At 46.3% G+C, this 13,859-nt stretch overlaps 1 long non-coding RNA gene and 2 gene segments (V, D, J or C); 2 read left to right on the top strand and 1 right to left on the bottom strand.

Moving 5' to 3' along the window:
* LOC102921979 (Ig alpha chain C region-like) overlaps nucleotides 1-13,859 on the top strand; it is a 213,417-nt gene that overhangs the window by 37,285 nt on the left and 162,273 nt on the right.
* LOC102920138 (immunoglobulin heavy constant gamma 2A-like) overlaps nucleotides 1-13,859 on the top strand; it is a 156,629-nt gene that overhangs the window by 37,844 nt on the left and 104,926 nt on the right.
* Nucleotides 9,472-13,127, bottom strand: LOC121822508 (uncharacterized). 2 transcript variants are annotated; one of them, XR_006063680.1, is made up of 2 exons: nucleotides 12,972-13,127; nucleotides 9,472-9,806 (listed from the first exon to the last, which is right to left on the bottom strand). It is a non-coding gene; the product is annotated as an uncharacterized LOC121822508 (long non-coding RNA). The 2 variants fall into 2 exon arrangements; XR_013044629.1 differs by lacking the exon at nucleotides 12,972-13,127 and adding an exon at nucleotides 11,783-12,588.

Raw genomic sequence — 13,859 nt, 5'->3', positions numbered from 1 at the left:
AAACTTAAAAGGCCTCTAGTTCCTGGTCCTCGGGTGCTGTGGGATGCTCTGTAGGTCCTGTGGGAGCCCATTCTCAGGTTCTTTGTGGAGTTACCCAGCAGGTCCGTATAGAGGATGATTAGGACCATGGGCCTGAGTGCAGGTGTTTGAGATGGTCTGCACTTGGCTGTGCTGGGGGATGGTCTGTATGTCAAGTTGCTCTGATTGGTTAATAAATAAAACCTGATCGGCCGTGGCTAGGCAGGATAAAAGGACAGAAAGGCAGAAGGAGACGCTGCAGCCGCAATGACCAGAGAGGCTGCAGCTGCCGCAATGACCAGAGAGGCTGCAGCCGCTGCCATGACCAGCAGCATGTGAAGACGCCAGTAAGCCACCAGCCACATGGCAAGGTACAGATGTATGGAAATGGATCAATTTAAGATAAAAGCACAGTTAGCAAGATAAGGACAGTTAGCAGGAAGCCTGCCACGGCCATACGGTTTGAAAGCAATATAAGTGTCTGTGTTTACTTGGTTGGGTCTGAGCGGCTGTGGGACTGGCGGGTGACAGAGGTTTGTCCTGACAGTGGGCAAGGCGGAAAAATCAAGCTACACTCGGGCCTTATATACCTTTCTGCTTCTTGCACCACTTCCTGGAATTAAAGATGAGTGTCTTTCCCAAGGAGACATGAGATCTCAAGTGCTGGGATTAAAGGCGTGTGTCACCATGCCTGGTTGTTTCCAGTGTGGCCTTGAACTCACAGAGATTCGGATGGATCTCTGCTTCCAGAAGGCTAGGATTAAAGGCGTGTGCTACCACTACCTGACTTCTATGTTTAATATAGTGGCTGTTCTGTTCTCTGGCCCCCAGGTAAGTTTATTGGGGTGCACAAAATCTCAACCACATTGATTAAAGTGTTAAGTATGCACTCCAGCCAGAAAATCAGGTAGGCTAACTGGATCCTCACCTCTTCCTCAGCTCCTCCAGATCCAATACCCCAATCCCATACCCAGCTCTGTAACAGACAACTTGCTGCAGCCTCTTTCCCTCACTGCCCCCATCTCTAGTGGATCACACAGACACCCCCTCCTAACTCCCACCCCCCACACCGTTGCTTTATTCCAGACCCCAGCTCCAGCAATCACTCCCTGGGAACCCACAGGCCACTCTGGCTTGGGAAGCAGATATGCTAACTGCAGATCTTCACCTCTCCCTCTGCTCCTCCAAAACCAGTCCCCAGGTCTTACTCTCAGCTCTGTAGAAGACCACCTGCAGCAGCCTCCACCCACACCACCCCTTTCTACAGTAGGTCATACAGACTTTCCCTCCAAACTTCCTTCCCCTGTTCATTGCTTTTTCCCAGTCCCCAACCCCAGCAAATGGATGGAACTAGAAAAAAGCCATCCTGAGTGGAGGTAACCCAGATCCAGAAAAGACAAATGGTATCTATATATCTACTTATATATGGATAGTGGTTATTAAGTCAATGATAACCAAGCTAGAATCTGTAGAACCACAGAGGTTAGATTTAGAGTAAGGGACTAGAGAGGACAGATAGATCTCATTATGAAAGAGAAATAGAATAGTTATGGATGAATGATTGGATGGAATGGAAAGATCAAGGGAAGAGGGGGAAGGGAAGGGCCACTAGGGAGGGAAAAAGGAGATAGACAGCTAAAGTTAAGGGCCATTTGAGGGGTAGTATGGAAACGTAATACAGTTGTGGAAGTTTCCTAAAATATATATGTATACAAAGGCAGATAAACTAAATTAAATTGCCCAGTAATGGGGGAGACAGAGTCCCAGTTGGCTATCTCTTGTCTCCAAATGAAGCTTCCAGTACTGGGGTTGGATTACATCTAATTGGGCTGTTGGCTAAGAGGGGCCCAAACAGCCCAAGCTGTTGCCGAAACTTTAGGTCACTCTCCACAAACTGACAGTAATGTCTCCTTGCTGAACACAACATCTGTATACACAACTCACTGAGCATGGAGAGGTTGAGCTGCTGCCTACACAGAGCCTTCACCCCCACATCCCAGCACCTTTGGTACAGGAAGATATTTACACACTACCGTGAGGGAAATGTAAATACCAACCCAGCTTCAAACCTTCAGTCTACAGTTGGGTCCTGCCTGCAATGGTGGCACAAAGCTTGTGAAGTAGTCAGCTAACACCTGATTTGACTTCAGCCCACTCCATGATATGGAGCCCACACAACACTGCCAAATGACCAAGAACTTGAGACTAAATAGCCCATGGACCTAAGGTAAAACCAAATGCTACTGTTCTTAGAAAGAAAAGAGAGAGGGAGGGAGGGAGAGAGAGAGAGAGAGAGAGAGAGAGAGAGAGAGAGAGAGAGAGAGAGAGAGAGAGAGAGAAGCAAGAAAGCAGAAGACAAGAAAAAAGGCAATAAAACGACCCTAATGACATTCTGGTGTACTCATAAATCGGGGCCTTGTTAAGCCATCATCAGAGAAGCTTCCTCTTGCAGCAGATGGGAGTAAATACAGAAACTCACAGCCAGATATCATGCAGAGTGAGAAACATTGGAATACTCAGCTCTAAATAGGATGCTGCCATCAAATCCCTCCCCTCAGGGCTCAGGAAACCCTGCAAAAGAGGAGGCAGAAACTGTGGAAGAGCCAGAGAGGACAGAGGACACCAAGAAAATAAGGCCCTCTCAGTCCCCACAATCAGTGCACAGAGTGTGAGGCAGCAAGCACAGGGCCTGCAAGGGGTCACACCAGGCCCTCTGCATGTATAGGACGGTTTCCAGTGATGCATGAGTGTGTGAACAAGTGAACTCTGCTTCTTGTGCCTTCTCTTGGGCTCTTTTCCTTCAGTGTATTTGTTTTGTCCAATCCCAATGTGCTAGCTTTTGTCTTATCTTATATTTTATTTTAATAAAAAGCATTTAGCACATTAAGAAGCACATTTGTGATCTAGACCAGTGTTTGAACAATGATCAGGTCCTCTAGCCTGGCCAATTTCTTTTTTGTTTGTTTGTTTGTTCTTGTTTTGTTTATATTTTTATTTTATAATTTAATTTAATTTTACATGTCAGCCATGGACTCCCCTGTCCTCCCTCCTCCCACCCCACCCCCCACCCTCCCCCCAGCCCACCCCCCATTCCCATCTCCTCCAGGGCAAGGACGCCCCTGGGGATTCAGCTCAGCCTGGTAGATTCAGTCAAGGCAGGTCCAGTCCCCTCCTCCCTTTACCCAGGCTGAGCAAAGTGTCCTATTTTTGTTTTTTAACTAAAAACTTTTTTTCATTTTATATACCGATCAAAGATCCCCCTCTTCCCTCCTCCACCCCTCCAACCTCCCCCTCCCAACCCACTCCCCCCTACAAGAAAGTAAGGCCTCCCATGGAGAGGTACATTTAATAGAGGCAGCTCCAAGCCCCTCCCCCTGCCTCAAGGCTATGTGAGGTGTCCCATCATAGGTAGTGGACTCCAAAAAGTCTGCTCATGCACCAGGGATGGATTCTGATCCTACTGCCAGGGGGGCCCTTAAGCAAGTCAAGCTACATAACTGTCTCGTTTATGCAGAGGGCCTAGTCTAGTTCCATGCAGGCTCCACAACTATTAATCTAAATTTCATGAGTTCCCACTAGTTTGGTTTGGTCGTCTCTGCAGGTTTCCCCATCATCTTGATACTCTTGCTCATAGAATCCCTCTTCTCTCTCTTTGGCTGGGCTCCTGGAGCTTGGCCTGGTGTTTGGCTGTGGACCTCTGCATCTGCTTCCATCAGTTACTGGAGAAAGGCTCTGTGATGACAGTTAGGGTGTTCACCAATCTGATTACTGGGATAAACCAGTTTAGGCACCCTCTCCACTATTGCTAGTAGTCTAAGCTGGCCAATTTCACAACCTATATTAACCACCACTCAGTCCAAGAGGTGAGCACCAGAAAAAAAAAAATGGAAGAAATAAGCTTGACCTTGAAGGAAGTAATTTCCATGATAGACAATCCCATCAAAGTACAAACACAAAAAAATAAAGTATGTGGAGACTGTTGCACCACACATCACTAAAGGGACTCAAGTACCAAGCATCCACCCAAGTGTCAAATGGGCATTCACACACAATGCCATGCACCTGCACCTGGGCACAGTGGCTCAAGTGGGGATGGATGAGAACAACGAAACTCAAATAGGTGCTCTACAAAGCTTGATGGAGTTGACTGAGGAGTCGGCAGAGCCCAGGTATCCATGACTTTTCCTCTAGAAGGAACTTCATGATGCAGGGGAGGCAGAATCTGTGTAGCTGGAGCAGGAAGCACGAAGGTCTGTGACAGAAAGATGCTTCACAGGTAGGTGGGGCAATAGGAGGGCCAGCAGGAGCAGTGATGGGCACACGGAAAGGGGAAAGTTGGGACTGCAAGAGGGACCAGACATGTTCTAAGAAGAGACAACCCTGGTGGAGGGATGCAGGCAGAGGTCTGTGTTTTTCAGTCTTGGATTGGATGTCCCTGGAAAGTGTACTGTCCTAGAAAAAGGTTAGGTTCAGTTGCCCAGCAGGGTCTATGCAGCCATCCTGATGGAAAAGCAGGGAAGTCCCAAAAGAACATGGAAAAGCATTCAAAAAGACAATGATGCTCAAATGTTCAAAAATAACAAAAACATATTTAAGATACTATTATAAAAAACAAAGAAAAAACTTATGCGGCCAACTACACTCACAACACACAGAAATCACATTCATTACAATGAATCATCAGTTCGCAGAAAACGTAGTTTTTATAAAGATGCCAGATGTCGGTTTCTGTTAAGGGCACACAGGAAACATGAGCCCTTCCTACTAAGAAACAGGAAATCTGGAAACATATTTTAAAATTCTGGTTGGTGAAATAGGAGGCATAGGAAGGCACTGGATATCTGCAGGGCCAAGACAGAGGAAGACAGACGGCCACGGATGTAAGGCTGTGACCACCAGATGCTTCCCCAACTAAAGGTCCTCGATGACTCTGGGTGTCAGCTGAGAATGGGAGCAGAGGCAATTGAAACAATCTTTCTGGCTAGCAGGAGGACTTGGAAATACGGAAGCGAGGACCATCAAGAGAAAGGCCCTAGAACGTGTGCTTTGGACGGGGAATTCGGCAGTCCTCCGTCAGAGGAGTGAAGGGGAAGAGACCGTCCTCTAGGACTGCTGCCCAGGGCAGGACACATGATTCCCTGTCAGTCCTTGAGGTCCGCTTCAGAATCACATTCCTGTTATGATTGCCACGGGAACCCACCCGAAGTGAAGGAAAATTGTCTCTGGGAGTTACCACGTTACCATGGGCTCAAGCACTCAGAGCAGTTCTTCTGAATACATCTGTCCCACGGTCCCCAAAACCAGACAGACAAGGAGACAAAATTGTGCATTTTGTAATCTACACAGTTCAGCTTGCTTCTTTTCATTATAAATCTTCATTAGAGTTAACACTAATAACCACATGACGGAGTATACTAGGTTGTTTTGAGATTTCCTCTGCCAACAGAATTAATCCAAAACTCTTCACTTTAGCTTCCGGCAGACTTTTTAGACAAGGGTAAAAAGCAGCCACATTCTTCACCAAAATATCACAAGGATGATTTCTAGGCAACATACTAACATCCTTCTCCTCTGAACCCTCTTGATCCAGGCACTCACAATTCAAATCCCCCTCAGGACCACTGTCTTTCATGCTCTTACTAGGATGCCAAATTAAGTATCATTTAAAGTATTCAGCTGCTTTTCCAATCATAGTCCCAAGGTCCACATTCCTTCAAACAAAAACATGGTGAGGCCTATCACAGCAGTACACCACTCCCAGTACCAACTTCTGTCTTAGGGTTTCTGTTGCTACAAAAGAGACACCATGACCTGTAAGAAGGCAAAGATCTGAAATTAGCCTACCTGCTTCCCTGGCTAGAGAGCTCATGTTTAAGATGTTCTACTGTATTAGGATTCCATACAACCTCTCAAATGGCCCTTAGTTTTAAGCCCTATTCCCTCCCTTACCCCCCACTTCTCTGCCCTTGCCTGTTCGATACCCCTGTTCCAGTCTCACTAAGGCCCTTCCATCTATAACTATCTGTTCTATTTCCCCTCCCTTGGAAGATTCTCCCCTCCCTCCTAGTCCCTTACCTCCAGGGTAGCCTGCTCATGAAGACATAACAAGTAACATCCATGTATAAGCAAATGTATACAATGTTACCTTTTTCTGTCTGGGTTACCTCACTCAGGATATTTTTCTAGCCCCATCTAGATCCCTGCAGATTTTATTATTTCATTTTTAACAGCTGAGTAATATTCCATTGTGTAAATGTGCCACATTTTCTTTATCTACTTATCTGATGACATACATCTAGACTGTTTCCAGTTTCTGGCTATTGTGGATAGAACAGCAATTAACATGGTTGAGTAAATGTCTCTGTAGTTGATGTGCGAGTTTTTATAGACACGACCTAGAGGGTGAAGAGACATATAGGAACCAGTGTGGGGGATAGCATGGATTCAGTTTGGAAATAGTGAGTGATTAGAGTGGGAAACATTGTAGAGAAGCTTGAGGGATATGATAGGGAAAGTGTGGGGACAGAGTGTGGAAAAGATGAACAATAACTTTTGGACAGCACCGAAACAAGATGGAGACAGCATGGACAAGCAGGCTCACAATGTGGTGGCAGCATGAGAGACCAGGTAGGACAGTAAACACACCAGGGCAAGGTGAGGATAGCATGGCACAGAGAGGGAGTAACACAGACACAGTTTGGGGAAGCCACTGAGACAGTGCAGGGGACATAAGGAAGGTATGGGGACAATAGGGTGACATCTGGGGGTCAGAATAGTGTAACATAGGACATCACAGGGACAGCGGGGGAACGGTGCCGACCTTGAAGAGTGTGGCAGTGGCGCCGTAGCACATGCTGAGCAGGAAGAGGCTGATGAAGACGGTGATGGTCGTCCAGAGCCCATCCAGCTCCCAGGCCTGGGCCTCAGCACAGTTGTCGTCCAGTTCTAGCTCTGGACAGAAAGGGATATTCCATCTCTTTTCCAACAAGAAGAGGGTAGGGGCAATTTCCTGTGTGGAAGGTGGATCTTCAGGGAGGCACAAGAGAAAGGGCCACCTGAGCTGGGCTGGTTGACCCATCCTAGGGACAGCGATGCTTTCTTTTTTTTTTTTAATTTAATTTTATTTTATTCTACAATACCATTCAGCTCCATGTAACAGCCACAGATTCCCCTGTTCTCCCCCTTCCTGCCCCCCTCACCTTCCCCCCAGCCTACCCCTTATTCCCACCTCCTCCAAGGCAAAGCCTCCCCCGAGGACTGAGATCAACCTGGTAGACTCAGTCCAGGCAGGTCCAGTCCCCTCCTCCCAGATTGAGCCAAGTGTCCCTGCATAAGTCCCAGGTTTCAAACAGCTAACTCATGCAATGAGCCCAGGACTTGGTACCACTGCCTAGATGCCTCCCAAACAGATCAAGCCAATCGACTGTCTCACCTATTCAGAGGGCCTGATCCAGTTGGGGGCCCCTCAGCCTTTGGTTCATAGTTCATGTGTTTCCATTCATTTGACTATTTGTCCCTGTGCTTTATCCAACCTTGGTTTCAACAATTCTCGCTCATATAAACCCTCCTCTTTCTCGCTAATTAGACTCCCGGCACTCCACCTGGGGCCTAGCCATGGATGTCTGCATCCAGATTCCTCAGTCCTTGGATGGGGTTTCTGGCACAACTATTAGGGTGTTTGGCCATCCCATCACCTGAGTAGGTCAGTCCCGGCTGTCTCTCGACCATTGCCAGAAGTCTTTGGTGGAGGTATCTTTGTGGATTCCTGTGGGCCTCTTTAGCACTTTGTTTCTTCCTTTTCTCATGTGGCCTTCATTTACCATGGTCTCCTATTCCTTGTTCTCCCTCTCTGTTCTTGAAAAACCTGGAAACAACCTAGATGCCCTTCAACTGAAGAATGGATAAATAAATTGTGGCACATATACACAATGGAATACTGCTCAGCAGAGAAAAACAATGACATCATGAGGTTTGCAGGCAAATGGATGGATCTAGAAAAAAATCATCCTGAGTGAGGTAACCCAGACTCAGAAAGACAAATATGGTATGTACTCACTCCTAGGAGGATACTAGATGTGGAACAAGGATGACTGGACTGCTACTCACATCACCAGTGAGGCTACCTGGAAAACAGGACCCCAAGAAAGACACGGGGATCACTCAATGACGGAGAAATGGCTGAGATCTATATGAACAACCTGGACATGAGTGGGAGTAATGAAGGGCGAGGGTCAAGGGAAAGAGAGTGGGAGATCCCAGCTTTGCTTTCTATCCTCTCTGAGCCAGCAGCCCTTTCCTGCTTAGTCCCTAGGTTTGATAGAAACACTGAACTGGTGGTATAACCTAGATTATCCAGGAATCCTCCCTGTCTGTCTTACCCCTCAGTTCTGGGTCTCTCTGGTCTAAGTAAGGGCCTGTACTCCTATAAGCAGTGGCTCTACAGCCTGCCTGATTCTGTGCCTGTCCCTTAGTCTCCAAGCCCAGAGGGCCACCATGATGACAGAGATTTACTTGGTGATGCCTTGACATCAGTGAAGGTCCACATCAGGAAGTAGGCCAAGCCACAAACTATACGGAAGTGTTAGCTGTGTAGGTTAGAGAGACAGTCCTTCAGGGACAAATTGGTCCTCAGAGACTGTGTGTATAGAGATGGGTGCAGGTACCCATCTTAGAAGATGAGAACCATATCTGACTATGATGGCCCAAATGTGGACATTGAGGTGATGGTTGGTGGTGATATCCTGATGCCCTACAGGGGGTGGGTGTTAAGGATGGTGCTTCTGTGAGGACTTAGGCAAGTACATGTGTGTATACATCTAAGTACAGGTAGCATATGGACTGAGTAATAATAAGTACACTGGTACTAATGTGTCAGGTTAAACATCTATGTGGAGATCTGATAGGCCCTCCTCTGGGACAGCCAGAGTACCAGCCTCAATCCCTTTGAGACACAAAAATGAGTATCTGGTAGACAGGCAGTGTCCACGCATATCGACAGCCCTATCCCATGCAGTAGAGAAGCCAAGCCAAGTGGGCTGTGCTGAATGTGTTGGGCTTAATGGTTTGTTGTACTAGTAGACTAGATACGTCTCTACAGTGTCACAGAGACACTGTTGGCCAGAGAGAAAGGACAAGGACAGATGAAAAGTCAGGATTTATACATTCCTTGTGTTCCTCTCCCTAGGAGATTACTTAGGGGTGTCCCAGTCCAGCATAGCACTTCAGCTGGCTGTAGGCAGAGCATGGGAGAAGGACCCTTTGGATCAAACCTCTTCCTCTGTTGAGGGATGACCTCAGGCCAGGCCAGATACACAAAAATGCTCTAAGTCTGGTGATATGGGCTTGGACACTAACTAGACCCCACAGCCACTGGCCTAGGCACATAAGTTCTTTCTTTCCTCAGAAAGAACCAAGGCACTTTCAATGGGTTCTTGGAATCAATATCCCTAGGAATTGGAGGGCTCACTGAATGCTGCATTTATTTACCTACAGACCAGAAGAGGGTCTTCTATGTGTGGTGATTGTACAGGTCCTCATGTACACAGAGCAAGTAAAAACATTTCCTTCTGCCTCCTGCTCTTGTCCATGGTAAGGTTTCTGTAGAGGAAGAAGGACCCATCAGAGTCCATGACCAATGGGGTGTTCTTGTAGTTCTGCTCTGGTTTTCCATGGCTGTTATACTCCACATCACTGTCTCCAGGATGGGAGTCTATGGTCATACAGGTGAAAATGACTTTGTCCTTGGTCATTTGCTCGTTGGGTGGAGGCATGAAGCACCTGGACTTGCCCTGTGGGTAGAAAAGTCAGGACAGCAGTCACTGCCAAAGTAAAGAGCTTTGCCAAGCTCAGTACCCCTGCCCATGACATCCTCCATACAGTCCACCTCCCCCTAGAGTCCACTTTTAACTTTAGAGATTGCTTTCTCAGTGGGGACTGGGAAGGGTACACTGTTGACCTTGCACTTGAGTTCCTTGCCCCTCGGCCAGTCTTGGTGCAGGGTGAGGAGGATGCTGACCACATGGAGGGTGTTTTTATATTGCTTTTCCTAGACCTGCATCTGAGCCATGTGCACCTCCATATCATCCATGAGCCCGTTGAATTGGACCTCTTGGTTCATGGCCACCTCCATACATGTGATCTTAGCAGTCAGAGAAGTCAAGAATGTATCCTTGGACTTTAGGGGAATGATGAAGACAGATGTCCTCCCCTTAGGAGTTCAGAGTTGGTGAGAAGAAATAGAGATGGGTCAGGCCTACACCACCCGCCAGCATGGGGTACTCTTCCTCATCCTGGACCCAGGTAGTAAGACTAAGTAATTCATCTGGACATGTGGGACTCTTGCAGAGCCTAGCCTCAGAAACCTCAGATATGGTTTAAGGAAGAATGAGCATTAATGAAGTCTGTAAGTGAGAAGGCACCAAGACAGGGGTAGGGGGAAGAGCTTGGCCCTGGTTTGAGTTCAAGTCAACCTGCTTCTGAGTATGATCCTTGACAAGTGGAATGGCCAGGAGGTAGCATCTAAGCCTCTGCCACAGAGGATCATTCCCTGAATAAAAGGAGGATAGTCAGACTCCAAAAGGCAGACAAAACAGGAACTCCTATCAACTTGGACTAATTTACCTTCACTGGCAAGGGCTGTCCAGAATGGTTTGTCTAGACAGGAGGCTGACTCAACTTGACATCCAATGGGGCCCCTAATTCCCAAGCCATCCTATCACCAGTTTTCTCCTCCACCTTGGTTTTGTTAGCCAGGTGCTATCAGGATTAGTCACTGAGCTGACAAGGGAATAGAGTCCAGACTGCAGAACATGTGGGAAGAGATGCACACCACTGGACAGGGCTCCAGAATTCCAGGACTTGATCATTGGCTCAGGGAACTAACCCTGACCAGGAATCCCCAGGTCACCATGGGGCCAGAAGTGCCCCCACAGCCAAGATCCAGAAAGAAAACATATGGAGCTGTGGTTCTGGCTGCAAGACAGGAGAGACATGAGAGTGTTGTATCAGACTCAGCTGGGCCCCAGTCCTTGGAAACCATCTGTCCTAATCCTTCCCAGGACCCTGGCCCTTTGCAGGTGAAGCACAGCAACCAAGCTTGTTAGCATCAGGTGCCTTCTTAAATTACCCCACCTGAATTTCCTTAACCCCACTCTACCCCAGTATTTCCTGGCCAAGCTATCTGTATCCCTAGTCCCCTCAGTTGGGCCTCCATCCTCTTCCTCAGCTCTGCCTGCCCTGACACCTTGGTCCTGCAGTCCTTTATGTCCTTTGTTCCCTCCCTGGCTCGTTGCTCTCTGTGGTGATTTGAATGAGAATGGACCATGTGGCTTGTGTGAGTACTCGATCCCTAATTGGAAGAACTGTCTGAGAAGAAATAAGAGGCATGGTCTTGTTGACGTGAGACACTTTGAGGTTTCAAAAGCCAAGCCACTTCTAGTTAGCTCTCTACCTCATGTTTGTGCATCAGAATCTAAGCTTTCAGCTACTGTTCCATCTCCATGCCTCCCTGCCTACTGCCATGATCTCCATCATGACGATCATGGACGCTAACCCTCTGAAACTGTAAGCCCCCAATAAATGCTTTCTTTTGTTGTTTACCCTACCAGTCAAGAATAAGACCACTACCACAGCTTAAAGCCAAATTTGAAGCAAGCTTTAATTAAATACTGGCCAGATGGATGAGCTCTGGCCAGGTCCATATCCAGCTTCCCAGGAAATTGCCCCCAAGTCATGTTTTACAGGGTCTTAAAAAGTCAAAACTCACAATTCACTGCATTTCCCATCAGGTCCTATCAGGTGCAAGCATACATCCTGACATACTTCCTGCCTGCATACCTCCCACCTACATCCAATCAGGGGCACTTGCACATACATTGTGACATATTTCCTGCCTGCATACCTCCCACTCACATGTGATCAAGCACATCCAGTGCAGATGGGCCAAACAAACTTATTTAGGGGAATGAAAACAAATGGCTTGTTATTTCCCCTAAGCAATAGCCTCCAGCATTTCAGGAACTATCTGTCCTTGGGCTGATCACATTGGCTGGACTGGTCCATATCAGCTTTCAGCAAGTCCAGGGCTTGCAGTCATTTGGAGCAGGTTGTTGTCAGCAGCTGATGCCAGCCAAGTGGAAATCTGCTGGGACAGACACAGACTAGGGACAGATCAGAGGCATTTTTGTTTCATGTGTCTCTTAGGCATAGTAACTAAAACATAAAATGTAACTTTGGTTCTCACATTCCCCCTTGAGATGTATCCTTAGTTAAATCCTTGACTCTGTGATGGGTACCTGTTTATACTGGGATCTAATAACCATCTGTTTAATGGTAACCAAGCAAGAATTATCATTTAGTTAAGGCATCAAGTGATGTGAGAGCTAATAACAATTAGAAGAAGCAGAAGGGCCAAAGGTCTTGTGATGGTTGACATCAGAGTCACTACCTAGAAGGAACCTGGAAAGGAGAATGGTACCAGTTATTTACTTTATCTCAGGTCCCTTTTTGTAATGATTTTTTTTTCTTAGTACAGCAGATTATTTCTAATGGTTCCTGAGTGGTATATATAGAAACAACAATTTTCTCTTAAAGCTATAAAATAACCTCTCTGTTTTACATAGAACAGGTTGAATGCCTTATCACATTGTAGAACTATTTTCAGCTAATGAATCTACTTGTTGATAGACCTGGGTCTATTTGATTTTAATAGGTACCTTTCCTGAAATGCCAATAGGCACTATAGGTAGCTAATTTTCCCCCTGTGCCAGGGAATGTCTTTTTGATCTAACGCTCTGGCCTGTTGGGGGACAAGGAACAATGTACTCTCTTCTGTAACTACTTCCTGCTGAAACTAGGACATTGATGTCAGGGCCCAGGGTGGCTGGAATGCTAGTCAAAGACTGGGAGAGAATTCAGGCAATGGGGCATTCATCAGAAGCATCTGGTTCACTGACCCAGATAAAGAGACAGGGAGCAGTCACAATGGCTGAACTAGTCCACATCATCTTTCAGCAAGTCCAGGGCTCACAGTTGTTTGGAGCAAGGTGTTGTCAGCAGGTGATGCTTGGATGGTGTCTGTCAGCCAAGTGGAAATCTGCTGAGACAGATATATAGACTAGGGACAGAAGTAAAAATTTTAGAACTTAAAGAAAAATATTACATTTAGAACTTTCAGTCCTATTATCTTGGTAGTTGGGGGTGGGGGCGGGTCCCAAGACCAAGAGAGAGAGAGAGAGAGAGAGAGAGAGAGAGAGATCCCATCTTCAGGAATAGACAAGTGAGAAACTTAGGCTGTACTTATCTGGAATCGTTTTGACCTGTGAAAGCTGTATCAAAGTCTTATGACTTTCTAGATTCTCTGAAGCTTACATGAATTTTTTTTAGTTTACAAAAAGACATAAAAGTTTTAGATATGTTAGCATTACTAATCTGTACTGACATCCACATTGTAGAAAAAGCAGGTAACAGGTGTCTGTAAAACAGCTGAATTAGACTCACACCTTTGAGTCCTAGCAAAGGCTATAGATTTGGGTTAAAAAGCATGGACATTTTTTTCTCTGTTGAGGGATCCAGATATAGATTGGACAGAAGTCTCTTTAGCCCAGTGAGAAGCACCTTTAAGTCTATACTTAGAAGACAATCAAAGGAAATCTAAAATCTTGAGCCTGTGACTGAACAGTAAGTAGTCAATGTTCTACCAGCTTATCAGAACTCCATTTATCAATGTTAAAACTCTGAATTTTTGAAATCTTAGTGTAATAATAGCATAGAAGAGGGAGAAAGAAATCTGAAATTTTTTCCCTTTTCATATACTTTAAATCACTTACTTAAGCCTTTAAAGC

This window comes from Peromyscus maniculatus, chromosome 14, assembly GCF_049852395.1.
Source record: "Peromyscus maniculatus bairdii isolate BWxNUB_F1_BW_parent chromosome 14, HU_Pman_BW_mat_3.1, whole genome shotgun sequence".
NCBI lineage: Eukaryota > Metazoa > Chordata > Mammalia > Rodentia > Cricetidae > Peromyscus > Peromyscus maniculatus.
Note: the sequence above shows the minus strand (reverse complement) of the source record. Positions and strands in the feature narration are given on the sequence as shown.